This window comes from Balaenoptera physalus (assembly GCF_965194825.1).
Source record: "Balaenoptera physalus genome assembly, contig: HAP1_SCAFFOLD_818, whole genome shotgun sequence".
NCBI lineage: Eukaryota > Metazoa > Chordata > Mammalia > Artiodactyla > Balaenopteridae > Balaenoptera > Balaenoptera physalus.
The window spans coordinates 298,716-322,076 of NW_028125962.1; the positions used below are offsets into that span (position 1 = coordinate 298,716).

The 23,361-nt window shown below is 45.1% G+C and overlaps 1 long non-coding RNA gene across 1 annotated transcript; it reads left to right on the top strand.

Moving 5' to 3' along the window:
* The first annotated feature begins 16,502 nt into the window (after nt 1-16,502).
* Nucleotides 16,503-21,582, top strand: LOC309653674. Its single transcript, XR_014259356.1, has 2 exons — nt 16,503-16,857; nt 21,514-21,582. It is a non-coding gene; the product is annotated as an uncharacterized lncRNA (long non-coding RNA).
* Nucleotides 21,583-23,361: the final 1,779 nt, after the last annotated feature.

Genomic DNA, 23,361 nt, shown 5'->3' on the forward strand with positions numbered 1-23,361 from the left:
AGCACTCTGATGAAAGTTTTCCTGGAGCATTGTGATAAAAAGAACCATGGATTATTGTGATGACAAGTGCCATGGAGCATTGTGAGGACAAGTGTCATGGAATATTTTGCTGACAGGAATCATGGAGCATTGTGATGAGTGGGGCCATGGAGCATTGTGATGAAAGACGTCATGGGGCATTGTTATGACAGTGGTCATGGGGCATTGTGATGAAAGGGATCATGGGGCAATGTGATTACAGGGGCCATGGAGCATTGTGAATACATAGGACATAGAGCATTGTGATGAGAGGTGTCATGGAGCATTGTGATGAAAGTGGTCATGGATCATTTTGATGACAAGTGACCTGGAACATTGTGATGACACGGTTCATGGAGCACTGTAATGACAAGGGCAATGGCGAATTGTGATGACAGGTGTCATGGGGAAAAGTGATGACAGTGGTCATCTCGAATTGTCATGAAATGTATCATGGAGCACTGTGATGACAAGGGCTATGGAGCATTGTGATGACATAGGCCATGGAACATTGTGATGACAAGTGTTATGGAGCATTGTGATGACACGGGCATGGAGCATTGTGATGACAAGGGTCATCGAGCATTGTGATGACAGGGGCCCTGGAGCATTGTGTTGACACGAGCATTGAGCAATGTGATGAGAAGAGATCTGGAGCATTGTGATGACAAGGGCATGGAGCATTTTGTTTACAGGGGCCAAGGAGCATTGTGCTGACAAGGCATTGTGCACTGTCATGACAAGTGGCATGGAGCATTGTGATGAAAGTTGTAATTGACCATTGTGATTACATGTGTCCTGGAAACTTATGATGGCACAGTTCAAGGAGCATTGTGATGACAAGGGCCATGGCGAATTGTGATATAAGGTGTCACGGGGCATTTTGATGACAGTGGTCATCTAGCATTGTGATGAAAGGTATCATGGAGCACTGTGATGACAGGGGCCATGTAGCATTCTGATGACAAAGGCCATGGAGCATTATGATGACTCAGGCATGGGACATTATGATGACAAGCGGTCTGGAGCATTGTGATGACAAGGGCATGGAGCATTGTGATTATAGGGGCCATGGAGCATTGTGATGACCATGGCATGGAGAATTGTGATGATATGGGTCATCGAGCATTGTGATGACCAGGGTCTTGGAGCATTGTGTTGACACAGGCATGGAGCATTGTGATGAGAAGATAACTGGAACATTGTGATGACAAGGGCATGGAGCATTGTGATTATAGGGGCCAAGGAGCACTGTGCTGACAAGGGCATGGTGTATTGTGATGAAAAGGGCATGGAGAATTGTGATGACATGGACAGGGAACATTGTGATCACAGAGGTCATGGAAAATTGTGATGACAAGTGTCATGGAACATTGTGCTGACAGGGATCATGGAGCTTTGTGATGAGAAAGGTTTTCGAGCATTGTGATGACAGGTGTCATGGGGCATTGTGATGACAGTGGTCATGGAGCAGTGTGATGAAAGGTGTCATGGAGCGCTGTGATTACAGCGGCCATGGAGCATTGTGATGAGCAAAGGCAACGGAGCATTGAGATGACAGGGGCAATGGAGCCTTGTGATGAAAACTGTCCTGGAACCTTGTGATGACACGGTTCATGGAGCATTGTGATGGCATGGGCCATGGCGAATTGTGATGACAGGTGTCATGGGGCATTGAGATGACAGGGTGCATGGAGCATTGCAGTGAATGTGGTCATAGAGCATTGTGATGAAAAGCACCATGGAGCATTGTGATGACAAGGGTCATAGAGCATGGTGATGACACTAGTCATGGAGCATTGTGATAACATGAGATCTGGAGCGTAGTGATGACAAGTGTCATGGAACATTGTGATGAAAGTGATCATGGAGCAATGTGATTACATGGGCCATGCAGCAATGTGAATACATAGGCCATGGAGCATTGTGATGACAGGGGTCATGGAACATTGTGATGAATGTGGTCACGGATCATTGTGATGACAAGTGTCCTGGAACATTGTGATGACATGGCGCATGGAACATTGTGTTTACAAGGGCCATGGCGAATTGTGGTGACAAGTGTCATGGGGCACTGTGATGTCATTGGTCACCTAGGATTGTGATGAAAGGTATCATGGAGCACTGCGATGACAGGGGCCGTGGAGCATTGTGATGACAAATGCCATGGAGCATTGTGATGACAAGTGTCATGGAGCATTGTATGACATTTGCATGGTGCATTATGATGACAAGAGTTCTGGAGCATTATGATGACAAAGGCATGGAGCATTGTGATTACAGGGGCCATGGAGCTATGTGATGACATGTGCAGGGAACACTGGGATGGCAGGTGTCATGGATCGTTGTGATGACAACTGTCATGGAACATTGTGGTGAGAGGTGTCATGGAGCATTCTGAGTACATAGGCCATGGAGCATTGTGATGTCGGGGTCATGGGAATTGTAATGAAAATTGTCATGGATCATTGTGATGACAAGTGTCCCAGAACATTGTGATGACCAGGTTCATGGAGCATTGTGAAGACAAGGGCCATGGCGAATTGTGATGACAGGTGTCATGGGGCATTGGGATGACAGAGCGCATGGAACATTGCAGTGAATGTGGTCATGGAGCATTGTGATGAAAAGCACCATGGAGCATTGGGATGACAGGGGGCATGGAGCATTGCAGTGAATATGGTCATAGAGCATTGTGATGAAAAGCACCATGGAGCATTGTGATGACAAGGGCCATAGAGCATGGTGATGACACTAGTCATGGAGCATTGTGATGAAAAGGGAATGGATCATTGTGATAACATGAGATCTGGAGCATAGTGATGACAAGTGTCATGGAACATTGTGATGAAAGTGATCATGGAGCAATGTGATTACATGGGCCATGGAGCAATGTGAATACATAGGCCATGGAGCATTGTGATGTCAGCGGTCATGGAACATTGTGATGAATCTGGTCATGGATCATTGTGATGACAAGTGTCATGGAATATTGTGATGACACGGCTGATGGAACATTGTGATGAAAAGGGCCATGGCGAATTGTGGTGACAAGTGTCATGGGGCACTGTGATGACAGTGGTCACCTAGGATTGTAATGAAAGGTATCATGGAGCACTGTGATGACAGGGGCCGTAGAGCATTGTGATGACAAATGCCATGGAGCATTGTGATGACAAGTGTCATGGAGCATTGTATGACATTTGCATGGTGCTTTATGATGACAAGTGTTCTGGAGCATTATGATGACAAAGGCATGGAGCATTGTGATTACAAGGGCCATGGAGCTTTGTGATGACATGGACAGGGAACTCTCTGATGGCAGGTGTCATGGATCGTTGTGATGACAACTGTCATGGACCATTGTGGTGACAGGGGTCATGGGACATTCTGAGTACATAGGCCATGGAGCATTGTGATGTCGGGGTCATGGGAATTGTAATGAAAATTGTCATGGATCATTGTGATGACAAGTGTCCCAGGACATTGTGATGACCAGGTTCATGGAGCATTGTGAATACAAGGGCCATGGCGAATTGTGATGAGAGATGTCATGGAGCATTTTGATGACAATGTCCATGGAACATTCTGATGACAAGTGTCATGGACCATTTTGAAGACAACGGCATGGAGCATTATGATGACAAGTGTTCTGGAGCATTGTGATGCCAAAGGCATGGAGCATTGTGATTACAGGGGCCATCGAGCATTGTGATGAAAGGGGTACTGGATCATTGTGAGCAAAGGTGTCATGGAGCATTGTGATGACAAATGCCATGGAGAATTGTGATGAGAGGTGGCATTGGGCATTGTGATGGAAGGGGTCATGGAGTACTGTGGTTACAGGGGCCATGGAGCATTGTGACAAGAAGTGACATGGAGAATGGTGATGACAGGCATCATAAAGCATTGTGATGACAAGTGCCATTTAGCATTTTGATGACAGTGTTCATCAGGCATTGTGTTGACAGGGGTCACGGAGCATTGTGATGACAAAGGCCATGGAGCATTTTGAAGACAAGATTCATGGAGCATTGTGATGACACGGGCATGAAGCATGGTGATGACAACAGACCTGGAGCATTGTGATGACAAGGGCATGGAGTATTGTGATTACAGGAGACATGGAGCAATTTGATAACATTGGCAGGGATCGTTGTGATTACAGGGATCATGGAGCATTGTGATGACAAGTGTCATGCAATAGTGTGCTGACACAGATCATGGAGCATTTTGATGAGAGTGGCCTTGGAGCACAGTGATGAGAGACCTCATGGGGCATTATGGTGACATTGGTCAAGGAGCATTGTGATGAAAGTGTTCATGGAGCAACGCGATTATCGGGACAATGGAGCATTGTGAATACAAAGGCCATGGAGCATTGAGATAACAGAGTTCATGGAGCATTGTGATGAAAGTGGTCATGGATCACTGTGATGACAAGTGTCCTGGCACCTAGTGATGACACGGTTCATACAGCATTGAGATGACAAGGGCCAAGGCGAATTGTGATGACATGTGTCATAGGGAATTATGATGACCTTGGTCATCTTGCATTGTGATGACATTGGTCATGTAGAATTTTGATTAAAGGTATCATGGAGCACTGTGATGACAAAGGGCAAGGAACATTTTGATGACAAGTGTCATTGAGCAATGGGATGCCACGGGAATGCAGCATTATGTTGACAAGTGTTCTGGAGCATTGTGATGACAAGGGTATTGAGCATTGTGATTACAGTGGCCATGGAGCATTGTGATGACAGGGGTCATTGAGCATTGTGATTACAAAGACCATGAGGCATTGTGATGACAGGGGCCTTGGAGCATTGTGATGACAATGGTCATGAAGCATTGTGATGACAGGGGTCATAGAGCATTGTGATGAGAAAGACCATGGAGCATGGTGATGACAGAGGCCATGGAACATTGTGATGACAAGGCCATGTACCATTGTGATTAGAAGGGTCATGGAGCATTTTGATGACAAGGGCAGGGAACCTTGTGGTGACCGGGGTCATGGAGCATTTTGATGACAACTTTCATGGAACATTGTGATGACAGGGGTCATGGAGCATTGTGTTGAAAGGGAACATGGAGCAGTGTGATTACAGGGTCCATGGAGCATTGTGAATACATAGGCCATGGAACAATGTGATGACAGGGGTCATGTAGTGTTGTGATGACAGGGTCATGGAGCATTGTGATTACAGGGGTTATGGGGCACTGTGATGACAGGGGGCATGGAGCATTGTGATGAAAATTGTCCTGGAGCATTGTGATGACAGCGGTCACAGAGAATTGGGATGAAAGGTATCATGCAGCATTGTGATGACAACGGTCATGGATCATTTTGATGACAGGGGTCATGGAAAATTCTGATAACAAGGTTCATAAAGCATTTTGATGACAGGGGTCATGGAGCATTGTGTTGACACAGGCATGGAGCATTGTGATGATAGGATATCTGGAGCATTGTGATGAAAAGGGGATGGAGCATTTTGATAACAGCGGTCACAGAGAATTGGGATGAAAGGTATCATGCAGCATTGTGATGACAACAGTCATGGATCATTTTGATGACAGGGGTCATGGAACCTTCTGATAACAAGGTTCATAAAGCATTTTGATGACAGGGCTCATGGAGCATTGTGTTGACACGGGCATGGAGCATTGTGATGATAGGATATCTGGAGCATTGTGATGAAAAGGGGATGGAGCATTTTGATGACAGGGTCCAAGGAGCATTGTGCTGACAATGGCATGGAGCATTGTGATGAAAAGGGTACTGGAGCACTGTGAGGAAAGGAGTCATGGATCATTGTGATGACACGGTCCAGGAACATTGTGATGACAAGAATTTTTGAGCATTGTGATGAAAGGGCATGGAGCATTGTGATTAAAGGTGACAAGGAGCATTGTGATGATATGGGCAGAGAAATTTGTGATGACAGGGGTCATGGAGCATTGTGATGAAAAGAGTCATGGAACATTGTGCTGAAAGGGATCATGCAGCTTTCTTGTAAGAGAGGCCTTGGAGTTTTGTGATGGCAGGCATCATGGGGAATTGTGATGACAGCGGTCTTGGAGCATTGTGATGAAAGGGGTCATGGAGCACTGTGATTACAGGGGCAATGGAGCATTGTGAACACAAGGGCTATGGAGCATTGAGATGACAGGGTTCATGGAGCATTGTGATGAGAAGGACCATGGTAAATTGTGATGACATCTGTCATGGGGCATTGTTATGACAGTGGTCATCTAGAATTGTGATGTAAGGTATCATGGAGCACTGTGATGACAGGGGCCATGGAGCATTGTGAATACAAAGGCCATGGAGCATTGTGATGACAAGTGTCATGGGGCATTTTGATGACAATGGCATGGAGCATTATGATGACAAAAGTTCTGGAGCATTGTGATGACAAGTGTCATGGGGCATTTTGATGACATTGGCATGGAGCATTATGATGACAAGTGTTCTGGAACATTTTGTTGACAAGGGCATGGAGCATTGTGATGAAAAGGGCAGGGAATACTGTGATGACTAGGTTCATGGAGAATTGTGATGAAAGGGGCCATGGAGCATTGAGATGACAGGCGTCATGAGGCATGGTGATGACGGTGGTCATGGAGCATTGTGATGAAAGAGATCATGGAGCAATATGAAAACAGGGGCCATGGAGCATTGTGATGACAAGTGTATTGGAGCATTGTAATGAAAGGTTTCATTGTGCACTGTGATGACAAGGGGGATGGAGTATTGTGATGAAACTGGTCCTGGAGCCTTGTGACAACAAAAGCCATGGAGCATTGAGATTTCAGGCATCATGGAGCACTGTGAAGAAAGGGGCCATGGGGAATTGTAATGACAATAGAGAAATGTGATGAAAATGGTCAGCGAGCATAGTGATTAAAGTGGTCTTTGAGAATTGTGATGAAAAGCGACATAGAGCATTGTGATGACAAAGGTCATGGAGAACTGTGATGACCAGGGTCATGTAGCATTGTGATGACACGGTCTTGGAACATTGTGATGACCAGAATTCTGGAGCATTGTGCGGAAAAAGGCATGGAGCATTGTGATTATAGGGGACATGGAGCATTGTGATGACATGGGCAGGGAACACTGTGATGACACGGGCCTTGGAGAATTGTGATGATAGGCATCATGAGGCATTGAGTTGGCAGTGGTCATGGAGCATTATGATGAAGGGTGTTATGGAGCACTGTGATTATAGGGGCCATGGAGCATTGTGGATACAAAAGCCATGGAGCATTGAGATGACAGTGGTCATGGAGCATTGTGATGAAAGTGGTAATGCATCATGGTGATGACAATTGTCCTGCAACCCTGTGATGACATGGTTCATGGAGCATTGTGATGACAATGGTCATGGCGAATTGTGATGACAATGTCATGGGGCATTGTGATGGCAGTGGTCATCTAGAAGTGTGATTAAAGTTATTATGGAGCACAGTAATGAGAGGGGTCATGGAGCATTGTGATGACAAGTGTCATGGAGCATGGTGATGAAATGGACATGGAGCCTTATAATGACAAGAGTTCTGGAGCCTTGTGATGACAAGGGCATGGAGCATTGTGATTACAGGGGCCATGGAACAATGTGATGACAAAGGCTTGGAGCACTGTGATGACAAGGGTCATCGAGCATTGTGATTACAGTGTTCATGGGGCATTGTGATGAGTGAGGTAATGGAGCATTGAGATGAAACGGGTCATGGAGCACTGTGATTAGAGGGTCCATGGAGCATTGTGATGACAAAGGCCGTGGAGGATTGTGATGACAGGTGTCATGGAGCATTGAGATGAAACGGGTCATGGACCATTACGATGACAGGGGTCATGGAGAATTGTGATGACAGTGGCCATGGGGAATTTGGATGAAAGACGTAGTGGAGCATTGTGAAGAATTGTTTCATGGAACATTGTGATGACAAGGGCCATGGAGCATTGTGAAGACAAGATTTATGGAGCATTGTGATGACAAGGGCATGGAGCATTGTGATTACAGGAGACAGGGAGAATTGTGATGACATTGGGAGGGATCATTGTGATTACAAGGATCATGGAGCATTGTGATGACAAGTGTCATGCAATATTGTGCTGACACAGATCATGGAGCATTTTGATGAGAGTGGCTTTGGAGCACAGTGATGAGAGACATCATGTGGCATTATGGTGACAGTGGTCATGGAGCATTGTGATGAAAATGTTCATGGAGCAACGTGATTATAGGGACAATGGAGCATTGTGAATACAAAGCCCATGGAACATTGAGATAACAGAGTTCATGGAACATTGTGATGACAAGGGTCCTGGAACCTAGTGATGACACGGTTCATACAGCATTGAGATGACAAGGGCCAAGGCGAATTGTGATGACACTTGTCATGGGGCATTGTGATGACATTGGTCATCTTGCATTGTGATGACAGTGGTCATGTAGAATTTTGATTAAAGGTATCATGGAGCACTGTGATGACACGGGAATGGAGCATTATGATGACAAGTGTTCTGGAGCATTGTGATGACAAAGGCATGGAGCATTGTGATGACAACGGCATGGAGCATTGTGATGACAGGGGTCATTGAGCATTGTGATTACAAAGACCATGAGGCATTGTGATCACAGGGGCCTTGGAGCATTGTGATGACAATGGTCATCAAGCTTTGTGATGACAGGGGTCATAGAGCATTGTGATGAGAAAGACCATGGAGCATGGTGATGACAGAGGCCATGGAGCATTGTGATGGCAAGGCCATGTACCATTGTGATTAGGAAGGTCATGGAGCATTGTGATGACATGGGAAGGGAACCTTGTGGTGACCGGGGTCATGGAGAATTTTGATGACAACTTTCAAGGAACGTTGTGATGACAGGGGTCATGGAGCATTGTGTTGAAAGGGAACATGGAACAGTGTGATTACAGGGTCCATGGAGCATTGTGAATACATAGGCCATGGAACAATGTGATGACAGGTCTCATGTAGCATTGTGATGACACGATCATGGAGCATTGTGATTACAGGGGTTATGGGGCACTGTGATGATAGGGCGAATGGAGCATTCTGATGAAAATTGTCCTGGAACATTGTGATGACAGCGGTCACAGAGAATTGGGATGAAAGGTATCATGCAGCATTGTGATGACAACGGTCATGGATCATTTTGATGACAGGGGTCATGGAACATTCTGTTAAAAAGATTCATAAAGCATTTTGATGACAGGGGTCATGGAGCATTGTGTTGACACGGGCATTGAGCATTTTAATGATAGGATATCTGGAGCACTGTGATGAAATGGGGATGGAGTATTTTGATGACAGGGTCCAAGGAGCATTGTGCTGACAATGGCATGGAGCATTGTGATGAAAATGGTACTGGAGCACTGTGAGGAAAGGAGTCATGGATCATTGTGATGACAGGGGTCATGGAGCTTTGCGATGACAAGGGTCATGGAGCATTGTGATGACACGGTCAAGGAACATTGCAATAACAAGAATTCTGGAGCATTGTGATGAAAGGGCATGGAGCATTGTGATTAAAGGTGACAAGGAGCATTGGGATGATATGGGCAGAGAACTTTGTGATTACAGGGGTCATGGAGCATTGTGATGAAAAGTGTCATGGAACATTGTGCTGACAGGGATCATGGAGCTTTTTGGCAAGAGAGGACTTGGAGATTTATGAGGGCAGGCGTCATGGGGCATTGTGATGACAGCGGTCTTGGAGCATTGTGATGAAAAGGTTCATGGAGCACTGTGATTACAGGGGACATTGAGCATTGTGAATACAAAGGCTATGGAGCATTGAGATGACAGGGTTCATGGAGCATTGTGATGAAAGTGATCATGGATCATTGTGATTAAAAGTGTCCTGGACCATTGTGATGACACGGGTCATGGAGCATTGTGATGACAAGGGCCATGGCGAATTGTGATGACATCTGTCATGGGGCATTGTGATGACAGTGGTCATCTAGAATTGTGATGAAAGTTATCATGGAGCACTGTGATGACAGGGGCCATGGAGCATTGTGATGACAAGTGTCATGGAGCATTGTGATGACAGGCATCATGGAGCATTGTGACGAAAGGGTTCATGGGGAATTGTAATGACTATAGAGAAATGTGATGAAAATGGTCAGCGAGCATAGTGATTAAAGTGGTCATTGAGAATTGTGATGAAAAGCGACATAGAGCATTGTGATGACAAAGGTCAGGAAGAAGTGTGATGACTAGGGTCATGTAGCATTGTGATGACACGGTCATGGAACATTGTGATGACAAGAATTCTGGAGCATTGTGAGGAAAAAGGCATGGAGCATTGTGATTATAGGGGACATGGAGCATTGTGAAGACATGGGATGGGAACACTGTGATGACAGATGTTATGGAGCAATGTGATGACAAGTGTCATGAAACATTGTGATGAGAGGGGCCTTGGAGAATTGTGATGACAGGCGTCATGGGGCATTGAGATGGCAGTGGTCATGGAGCATTATGATGAAAGGTGTTATGGAGCACTGTGATTACAGGGGTCATGGAGCATTGTGAATACATAGGCCATGGAGCATTGAGATGACAGTGGTCATGGAGCATTGTGATGAAAGTGGTAATGGATCATTGTGATGACAAGTGTCCTGGGACCCTGTGATGACATGGTTCATGGAGCATTGTGATGACAATGGTCATGGCGAATTGTGGTGACAATGTCATGGGGCATTGTGAAGGCAGTGGTCATCTAGAAATGTGATTAAAGTTATTATGGAGCACAGTAATGAGAGGGGCCATGGAGCATTGTAATGACAAGTGTCATGGAGCATGGTGATGAAACGGACATGGAGCATTATAATGACAAGAATTCTGGAGTATTCTGATGACAAGGGCATGGAGCATTGTGATTACAGGGGCCATGGAGCAGTGTGATGACAAAGGCTTGGAGCATTGTGATGACAAGTGTCATGGGGCATTTTGATGACATTGGCATGGAGCATTATGATGACAAGAGTTCTGGATCATTTTGATGACAAGGGCATGGAGCATTGTGATGACAGGTGTATTGGATCATTGTGATGAGAGTAGTCATGGATCATTGTGATGACATGTGTCCTGGAACACTGTGATGACACGGTTCATCGAGTATTGTGAGGACAAGGGTCATAGGGAATTGTGATGACAGGCGTCATGGGGCATTGAGATGGCAGTGGTCATGGAGCATTATGATGAAAGGTGTTATGGAGCACTGTGATTACAGGGGCCATGGTGCATTGTGAATACAAAGGCCATGGAGCAGGGAGAAGACAGTGGTCATGGAGCATTGTGATGAAAGTGGTAATGGATCATTGTGATGACAAGTGTCCAGGGACCATGTGATGACATGGTTCATGGAGCATTGTGATGACAATGGTCATGGTGAATTGTGATGAGAATGTCATGGGGCATTGTGATGACCTTGGTCATCTTGCATTGTGATGACTGTGGTCATGAAGAATTTTGATTAAAGGTATCATGGAGCACTGTGATGACAAAGGGCAAGGAACATTTTGATGACAAGTGTCATTGAGCAATGGGATGACACGGGAATGGAGCATTATGATGACAAGTGTTCTGGAGCATTGTGATTACAGGGGCCATGGAGCATTGTGATGACAATGGCATGGAGCATTGTGATGACGGGTCATTGAGTATTGTGATTACAAAGACCATGAGGCATTGTGATGACAGGTGCCTTGGAGCATTGTGATGACAATGGTCATCAAGCATTGTGATGACAGGGGTCATAGAGCATTGTGATGAGAACGACCATTGAGCATGGTGATGACAGAGGCCATGGAACATTGTGATGAAAAGGTCATGTATCATTGTGATAACAAGGGTCATGGAGCATTGTAATGACAAGGGCAGCGAACCTTGTGGTGACCGGGGTCATGGAGCATTTTGATGACAACCTTCATGGAACGTTGTGATGACAGGGGTCATGGAGCATTGTGTTGAAAGGGAACATGGAGCAGTGTGATTACAGGGTCCATGGAGCATTGTGAATACATAGGCCATGGAAAAATATGTTGACAGGGGTCATGTAGCATTGTAATGACAGGGTCATGGAGCATTGTGATGAAAGATATCATGGAGCAATATGATAACAGGGGCCATGGAGCATTGTGATGAAAGGTGTATTGGAGCATTGTGATGAAAGTAATCATGGATCTTTGTAATGACATGTGTCCTGGAACACTGTGATGACACAGTTCATCGAGTATTGTGATGACAAGGGTCATAGCGAATTGTGATGACAGGTGTCATGGGGCATTTTGATGACATTGATCATCTAGGAATTGTGATGAAAGGTATCATGGAGCACTGTGAGGACTGGGGGCATGAAGCATTGTTATGAAAATTGTCCTGGTTTCTTGTGATGAAAGCAGTCATGGAGAATTGTGATGACAGGGATTATGCAACATTGTGTTGACAAGGGCATGGACTATTGTGATTAAAATGGTCATGGAGCAATGTGATGAAAGTTTTCATGGAACATCGTGATGAAAAGTGCCTGGGAGCATTGTGACAATAAAGGCCATGGAGCTCTGTGATGACAAGTGTCATGGACCATTATAATGAAAGGTTTCAGTGTGTACTGTGATGACAAGGGGGATGGAGTATTGTGATGAAAGTGGTCCTGGAGCATTGTGATAACAAAAGCCATGGAGCATTTTGATGACAGGCATCATGGAGCATTGTGAAGAAAGGGGCCATGGGGAATTGTAATGACAATAGAGAAATGTGATGAAAATGGTCAGCGAGCATAGTGATTAAAGTGGTCATTGAGAATTGTGATGAAAAGCGACATAGAGCATTGTGATGACAAGGGCCATGGAGCATTGTGATGCCATGGTCATGGAACATTGTGATGACAAGAATTCTGGAGCATTGTGAGGAAAAAGGCATGGAGCATTGTGATTATAGGGGACATGGAGCATTGTGATGACATGGGCAGGGAACACTGTGATGACAGGTGTTATGTAGCAATGTGATGACAAGTGTCATGGAGCATTGTGATGAGAGGGGCCTTGGAGAATTGTGATGACAGGCGTCATGGGGCATTGAGATGGCAGTGGTCATGGAGCATTATGATGAAAGGTGTTATGGAGCACTGTGATTACAGGGGCCATGGAGCATTGTGAATACAAAGGCCATGGAGCTTTGAGATGACAGTGGTCATGGAGCATTGTGATGAAAGTGGTAATGGATCATTGTGATGACAAGTGTCCTGGGACCCTGTGATTACATGGTTCAGGGAGCATTGTGATGACAATGGTCATGGTGAATTGTGGTGACAATGTCATGGGGCATTGTGAAGGCAGTGGTCATCTAGAAATGTGATTAAAGTTATTATGGAGCACAGTAATGAAAGGGGCCATGGAGCATTGTGATGACAAGTGTCATGGAGCATGGTGATGAAACGGACATGGAGCATTATAATGACAAATGTTCTGGAGCCTTGTGATGACAAGGGCATGGAGCATTGTGATTACAGAGGCCATGGAGCAGTGTGATGACAAATGCTTGGAGCACTCTGGTGACAAGGGCTATGGAGAATTGTGATTATAGGTGTCATGGGGCATTGTGATGAGTGAGGTCATGGAGCATTGAGATGAAACGGGTCATGGAGCACTGTGATTACAGGGGCCATGGAGTATTGTGATGAAAAAGGCCATGAAGCATTGTGATGACAGGTGTCATGGAGCATTGAGATGAAACGGGCCATGGACCATTATGATGACAGGGGTCATGGAGAATTGTGATGACAGTGGCCATGGGGAATTTGGATGAAAGGCGTACTGGAGCATTGTGAGGAAATGTTTCATGGAGCATTGTGATGACAAGGGCCATGGAGCATCGTGATGACAGGTGTCATGTGGCATTTAGCTGAAAGCGGACATGGAGCATTGCGATGAAAAGCGCTATGGAGCATTGTGATGACAAGGGCCAGGGAACATTGTGAATACAAGGGACATGGAGCCTTGTGATGACAAGGGTAATGGATCATTGTAAAAACAGGTATCATTGGGCATTGTGATGAGAGGGGCATGGAGCATTTTTATGTAAGTTGCCATGGAGAATTGTGATGGAAGGGATCATGTGGATTTGTAATGACAAGGGCCATGGAGCATTGTGATGAAACAAATCTTTGAGTATTTTGATGAAAGTTGTCATGGAGCATTGTGATGAATAGCACCAAGGAACATTGTGATGACAAGGGCCATCGAGCATTGTGACGACAAGTGTCATTGAGCATTGTGATGACAGGTGTCATGGAGCATCGTGATGACAAATGCCATGGAGAATTGTGATGAGAGGTGGCATTGGGCATTGTGATAAAAGGGTCATGGAGTACTGTGATTACAGGGGCCATGGAGCATTGTGATAACAAGTGACAAGGAGAATAGTGATGACAGGCATCATAGAGCATTGTGATGACAAGTGCCATTTAGCATTTTGATGACAGGGGTCATCAGGCATTGTGTTGACAGGGTTCACGGAGCATTGTGATGACAAAAGCAATAGAGCATTGTGATGACAGGGGTCGTGGAGAATTGTGATGACATGGGCCATGGAGCATTGTGAAGACAAGATTCATGGAGCATTGTGATGACACGGGCATGAAGCATGGTGATGACAACAGACCTGGAGCATTGTGATGACAAAGGCTTGCAGCATTGTGATTACAGGGATCATGGAGCATTGTGATGACAAGTGTCATGCAATATTGTGCTGACACAGATCATGGAGCATTCTGATGACAGTGGCCTTGGAGCACAGTGATGAGAGACGTCATGGGGCATTATGGTGACAGTGGTCAAGGAGCATTGTGATTAAAGTGTTCACGGAGCTGCACGATTATCGGAACAATGGAGCATTGTGAAAACAAAGGCCATGGAGCATTGAGATAACAGAGTTCATGGAGCATTGTGATGAAAGTGGTCAAGGTTCACTGTGAAGACAAGTGTCCTGGAACCTAGTGATGACACGGTTCATACAGCATTGAGATGACAAGGGCCAAGGCGAATTGTGATGACACGTGTCATGGGGCATTGTGATGACATTGGTAATCTTGCATTGTGATGACAGTGGTCATGTAGAATTTTGATTAAAGGTATCATGGAGCACTGTGATGAAAAAGGCCAAGGAACATTTTGATGACAAGTGTCATTGAGCAATGGGATGACACGGGAATGGAGTATTATGATGACAAGTGTTCTGGAGCATTGTGATTTCGAGGGCATGGAGCATTGTGATTACAGGGGCCATGGAGCATTTTGATGACAACGGCATGGAGCATAGTGATGTTATGGGCATCGAGCATTGTAGTGATAGGATATCTGGAGCATTGTGGTGAAAAGGGGATGGAGCATTTTGATGACAGTGTCCAAGGAGCTTTGTGCTGACAATGACATGGAGCATTGTGATGAAAAGGGTACTGGAGCACTGTGAGGAAAGGAGTCATGGATCATTGTGAAAACATTGGTCATGGAGCATTGTGATGACAAGTGTCATGGGGCATTTTGATGAAATTGGCATGGAGCATTATGATGACAAGAGTTCCTGAGCATTATGATGACAAGGGCATGGAGCATTGTCATGACAGGTGTAATGGAGCATTGTGATGACTTTGGCATGGAGCATTATGATGACAAGGGTTCTGGAGCATTTTTATGACAAGGGCATGGAGCATTGTCATGACAAGGGTCATGGGGCATTTTGATGACATTGGCATGGAGCAGTATGATGAGAAGGGTTCTGGAGCATTTTGTTGACAAGGGCATGGATCATTGTGATGACAGGGCCCATGGAGCATTGTGATGAAAACGGCAGGGAACATTGTGATGACTGGGTTCATGGAGCATTGTGATGAAAGGGGCCATGGAGCATTGAGATGACAGGCGTCATGAGGCATGGTGATGACAGTGGTCATGGAGCATAGTGATGAAAGAGATCATGGAGCAATATGATAACAGGGGCCATGGAGCATTGTGATGACAAGTGTATTGGAGCATTGTGATGAAAGTAGTCATGGATCATTGTGATGACATGTGTCCTGGAAGACTGTGATGACACGGTTCATCGAGTATTGTGATGACAAGGGTCATAGCGAATTGTGATGACAGGTGTCATGGGGCATTGTGATGACATTGATCATCTAGGAATTGTGAGCAAAGGTATCATGGAGCACAGTGATGACTTGGGGCATGAAGCATTGTTATGAAAAATTTCCTGGATTATTGTGATGACAGCAGTCATGGAGAATTGTAATGACAGGGATTATGCAGCATTGTGTTGACAAGGGTATGGACTATTGTGATGACAATGGTCATGGAGCAATGTGATGAAAGTTTTCATGGAACATCCTGTTGACAATGTTCATGGAGCAATGTGATGAAAGTTTTCATGGAACAACGTGATGAAAAGTGCCCGGGAGCATTGTGACGAGAAAAGCCATGGAGCATTGTGATGACAAGTGTCATGGAGCATTGTAATGAAAGGTTTAATTGTGCACTGTGATGACAAGGGGGATGGAGTATTGTGATGAAACTGGTCCTGGAGCATTGTGATAACAAAAGCCATGGAGCATTGTGATGACAGGCATCATGGAGCATTGTGAAGAAAGGGACGATGGGGAATTGTAATGACAATAGAGAAATGTGATGAAAATGGTCAGCGAGCATAGTGATTAAAGTGGTCATTGAGAATTGTGATGAAAAGCGACATAGAGCATTGTGATGACAAAGGTCATGGAGAACTGTGATGACCAGGTTCATGTAGCATTGTGATGACATGGTCATAGAACATTGTGATGACAAGAATTCTGGAACATTGTGAGGAGAAAGGCATGGAGTATTGTGATTATAGGGGACATGGAGCATTGTGATGACATGGGCACGGAACACTGTGATGACAGGTGTTATGGAGCAATGTGATGACAATCTCATGGGGCATTGTGATGGCAGTGGTCATCTAGAAGTGTGATTAAAGTTATTATGGAGCACAGTAATGAGAGGGGCTATGGAGCATTGTGATGACAAATGTCATGGAGCATGGTGATGAAACGGACATGGAGCCTTATAATGACAAGAGTTCTGGAGCCTTGTGATGAGAAGGGCATGGAGCATTGTGATTAGAGGGGCCATGGAGCTGTGTGATGACAAAGGCTTGGAGCACTGTGATGACAAGGGCCATGGACAATTGTGGTTACAGGGGTCATGGGGCATTATGATGAGTGAGGTCATCGAGCATTGAGAGGAAACGGGTCAGGGAGCACTGTGATTACAGGGGCCATGGAGCATTGTGATGACAAAGGCCATGGAGCATTGAGATAACAGAGTTCATTGAGCATTGTGATGAAAATGGTCATGGATCACTGTGATGACAAGTGTCCTGGAACCTAGTGATGACACGATTCATACAGCATTGAGATGACACGGGCCAAGGCGAATTGTGATGACACGTGTCATAGGGCATTATGATGACATTGGTCATCTTGCATTGTGATGACAGTAGTCATGTAGAATTTTGATTAAAGGTATCATGTAGTACAGTGATGACAAAGGCCATGGAATATTTTGATGACAAGTGTCATTGAGCAATGGGATGACACAGGAATGGAGTATTATGATAACAAGTGTTCTGGAGCATTGTGATGAAAAGGGCATGGAGCATTCTGATGATACGGGCATGGAGCATTGTAATGATGTGATATCTGAAGCTGTGTGATGAAATGGGGATGGAGCATTTGGATGACAGGGTCCAAGGAGCATTGTGCTGACAATGGCATGGAGCATTGTGATGAAAAGGGTACTGGAGCACTGTGAGGAAAGGAGTCATGGATCATTGTGATGACAGGGGTCATGGAGTTTTGTGATGACAAGAGTCATGGAGCATTGTGATGACACGGTCAAGTAATATTGCGATGACAAGAATTCTGGAGCATTGTGATGAAAGGGCATGGAGCATTGTGATTAAAGGTGACAAGGAGCATTGTGATGATACGGGCAGAGAACTTTGTGATGACAGGGGTCATGGATTATTGTGATGAAAAGTGTCATGGAACATTGTGCTGACAGGGATCATGAAGTTTTTGGTAAGAGAGGCCTTGGAGATTTCTGATGGCAGGCGTCATGGGGCATTTTGATGAGAGTGGTCTTGGAGCATTGTGATGACAAGGACCATGGCGAATTGTGATGACATCTGTCATGGGGCATTGTGATGACAGAGGTCATCTAGAATTGTAATGAAAGGTAACATGGAGCACTGTGATGACAGGGGCCATGGAACATTGTGATGACAAAGGCCATGGAGCATTGTGATGACAAGTGTCATGGGGCATTTTGATGACATTGGCGTGGGGCATTATGATGACAAGAGTTCTGGAGCATTTTGATGACAAGGGCATGGAGCATTGTGATGACAGGGCCCATGGAGCATTGTGATGAAAAGGGCAGGGAACATTGTGATGACTGGGTTCATGGAGCATTGTGATGAAAGGGGTCATGGAGCATTGAGATGACAGGCGTCATGTAGCATTGTGATGACAGGGTCATGGAGCATTGTGATGAAAGATATCATGGAGCAATATGATAACAGGGGCCATGGAGCATTCTGATGAAAGGTGTATTGGAGCATTGTGATGAAAGTAATCATGGATCTTTGTGATGACATGTGTCCTGGAACACTGTGATGACACCTTTCATCGAGTATTGTGATGACAAGGGTCATAGCGAATTGTGATGACAGGTGTCATGGGGCATTGTGATGACATTGATCATCTAGGAATTGTGAGGAAAGGTATCATGGAGCACTGTGATGACTGGGGGCATGAAGCATTGTTATGAAAATTGTCCTGGATTATTGTGATGACAGCAGTCATGGAGAATTTGATGACAGGGATTGTGCAGCATTGTGTTGACAAGGGTATGTACTATTGTGATGACAATGGTCATGGAGCAATGTGATGAAAGTTTTCATGGAACATCATGATGAAAAGTGCCTGGAAACATTGTGACGATAAAGGCCATGTAGCATTGTGATGACAAGTGTCATGAAGCATTGTAATGAAAGGTTTCATTGTGCACTGTGATTACAAGGGGGATGGAGTATTGTTATGAAACTGGTCCTGGAGCATTGTGATAACAAAAGCCATGGAGCATTGTGATGACAGGCATCATGGAGCATTGTGAAGAAAGGGACGATGGGGAATAGTAATGACATTAGAGAAATGTGATGAAAATGGTCAGCGAGCATAGTGATTAAAGTGGTCATTGAGAATTGTGATGAAAAGTGAAATAGTGCATTGTGATGACAAGGGCCATGGAGCATTGTGATGCCACGGTCATGGAACATTGTGATGACAAGAATTCTGGAGCATTGTGTGCAAAAAGGCATGGAGCACTGTGATTATAGGGGACATGGAGCATTGTGATGACATGGGCAGGGAACACTCTGATGACAGGTATTATTGAGCAATGTGATGACAAGTGTCATGGAGAATTGTGATGAGAGGTGCCTTGGAGAATTGTGATGACAGGCATCATGGGTCATTGAGATGGCAGTGGTTATGGAGCATTATGATGAAAGGTGTTATGGAGCCCTGTGATTACAGGGGATATGGAGCATTGTGAATTCAAAGGCCATGGAGCATTGAGATGACAGTGGTCATGGAGCATTGTGATGAAAGTGGTAAGGATCCTTGTGATGACAAGTGTCCTGGGACCCTTTGATGACATGGTTCAGGGAGCATTGTGATGACTATGGTCCTGGTGAATTGTCATGACAATGTCATGGGGCATTGTGATGGCAATGGTCATCTAGAAATGTGATTAAATTTATTATAGAGCACAGTAATGAGAGGGACCATGGAGCATTGTAATGACAAGTGTCATGGAGCACGATGATGAAACGGACATGGAGCATTATAATGACAAGAGTTCTGGAGCCTTGTGATGACAAGGACATGGAGCATTGGGATTACAGGTGCCATGGAGCAGTGTGATTAGAGGGGTCATGGGGAATTGTGATGAGTGAGGTCACGGAACATTGAGATGAAATGGCTCATGGAGCACTGTGATTACAGGGGCCATGGAGCATTGTGAATACAAAGGCTATAGAGCATTGAGATGACAGGGTTCATGGAGCATTTTGATGAAAGTGATCATGGATCATGGTGATGACAAGTGTCCTGGAACCTTCTGATGACACGGTTCATGAAGCATTGTAATGAGAAGGACCATGGCGAATTGTGATGACATCTGTCATGGGGAATTGTGATGCCAGTGGTCATCTGGAATTGTGATGAAAGGTATCATGCAGCACTGTGATGACAGGGGCCATGGAACATTGTGATGACAAAGGCCATGAAGCATTGTGATGACAAGTGTCATGGGGCATTTTGATGACATTGGCATGGAGCATTATGATGACAAGACTTCTGGAGCATTTTGATGACAAGGGCATGGAGCATTGTGATGACAGGGCCCATGGAGCATTGTGATGAAAAGGGCAGGGAACATTGTGATGACTGGGTTCGTGGAGCATTGTGATGAAAGGGGCCATGGAGCATTGAGATGACAGGCGTCATGAGGCATGGTGATGACAGTGGTCATGGAGCATTGTGATGGAAGAGATCATGGAGCAATATGATAACAGGGGCCATGGAGCATTGTGATGACAGGTGTATTGGAGCATTGTGATGAAAGTAATCATGGAGCTTTGTGATGACAAGTGTCCTGGAACACTGTGATGACACCGTTCATCGAGTATTGTGATGACAAGGGTCATAGCGAATTGTGATGACAGGTGTCATGGGGCATTGTGATGACATTGATCATCTAGGAATTGTGAGGAAATGTATCATGGAGCACTGTGATGACTGGAGGCATGAAGCATTGTTATGAAAATTGTCCTGGATTATTGTGATGAGAGCAGACATGGAGAATTGTGATGACAGGGATTATGCAGCATTGTGTTGACAAGGCTATGGACTATTGTGATGACAATGGTCATGGAGCAATGTGATGAAAGTTTTCATGGAACATCCTGATGACAATGTTCATGGAGCAATGTGATGAAAGTTTTCATGGAACATCGTGATGAAAAGTGCCCGGGAGCATTGTGACGATAAAAGCCATGGAGCATTGTGATGACAAGTGTCATGGAGCATTGTAATGAAAGGTTTAATTGTGCACTGTGATGAAAAGGGGGATGGAGTATTGTGATGAATCTAGTCCTGGAGCATTGTGATAAAAAAGCCATGGAGCATTGTGATGACAGGCATCATGGAGCATTGTGAAGAAACGGGCCATGGGGAATTGTAATGACAATAGAGAAATGTGATGAAAATGGTCAGCGAGCATAGTGATTAAAGTGGTCATTGAGAATTGTGATGAAAAGCGACATAGAACATTGTGATGACAAAGGTCATGGAGAACTGTGATGATCAGGGTCATGTAGCATTGTGATGACACGGTCATGGAACATTGTGACGACACGAATTCTGGAGCATTGTGAGGAAAAATGCATGGAGCATTGTGATTAAAGGGGACAGGGAGCATTGTGATGACATGGGCAGGGAACACTGTGATGACAGGTGTTATGGAGCAATGTGATGACAATGTTATGGGGCATTGTGATGGCAGTGGTCATCTAGAAGTGTGATTAAAGTTATTATGGAGCACAGTAATGACAGGGGCTATGGAGCATTGTGATGACAAGTGTCAAGGAGCATGGTCATGAAACGGACATGGAGCATTATAATGACAAGAGTTCTGGAGCCTTGTGATGACAAGGGCATGGAGCATTGTGATTAGAGGGGCCATGGAGCAGTGTGATGACAAAGGCTTGGAGCACTGTGATGACAAGGGCCATGGAGCATTGTGATTACAGGTGTCATGGGGCATTGTGATGAGTGAGGTCATGGAGCATTGAGAGGAAACGGGTCATGGAGCACTGTGATTACAGGGGCCATGGAGCATTGTGATGACAAAGGCCATTGAGCATTGACATAACAGAATTCATGGAGCATTGTGATGAAAGTGGTCATGGATCACTGTGATGACAAGTGTCCTGGAACCTAGTGATGACACGGTTCATACAGCATTGACATGACAAGGGCCAAGGCGAATTGTGATGACACGTGTCATGGGGCATTATGATGACTTTGGTCATCGTGCATTGTGATGACAGTGGTCATGTAGAATTTTGACTAAAGGTATCATGGAGCACTGTGATGACAAAGGCCAAGGAACATTTTGATGACAAGTGTCATTGAGCAATGGGATGACACGGGAATGGATTATTATGACGACAAGTGTTCTGGAGCATTGTGATGACAAGGGCATGGAGCATTGTGTTTACAGGGTCCATGGAGCATTGTGATGACAACGGCATGGAGCATTCTGATGACACGGGCATTGAGCATTTTAATGATATGATATCTGGAGCATTGTGATGAAATGGGGATGGAGCATTTTGATGACAGGGTCCAAGGAGAATTGTGCTGACAATGGCATGGAGCATTGTGATGAAAATGGTACTGGAGCACTGTGAGGAAAGGAGTCATGGATCATTGTGATGACAGGGGTCATGGAGCTTTGTGATGACAAGGGTCATGGAGCATTGTGATGACACGGTCAAGGAACATTGCGATGACAAGAATTCTGGAGCATTGTGATGAAAGGCCATGGAGCATTGTGATTAATGGTGACAAGGAGCATTGTGATGATACGGGCAGAGAACTTTGTGATGACAGGGGTCATCGAGCACTGTGATTACATGGGCCATGGAGCATTGTGAATACAAAGGCTACGGAGCATTGAGATGACAGGTTTCATGGAGCATTGTGATGAAAGTGAATATGGATCATTGTGATGACAAATCCCCTGGAACCGTGTGATGAACCGGTTCATGGAGCATTGTAATGACAAGGACCATGGCGAATTGTGATGACATCTGTCATGGGGCATTGTGATGACAGTGGTCATCTAGAATTGTGATGGAAGGTATCATGGAGCACAGTGATGACAGGGGCCATGGAACATTGTGATGACAAAGGCCATGGAGCATTGTGATGACAAGTGTCATGGGGCATTTTGATGACATTGGCATGGAGCATTATGATGACAAGAGTTCTGGAGCATATTGATGACAAGGGCATGGAGCATTGTGATGACAGGGCCCATGGAGCTTTGTGATGAAAAGGGCAGGGAACATTGTGATGACTGGGTTCATGGAGCATTGTGATGAAAGGGGCCATGGAGAATTGAGAT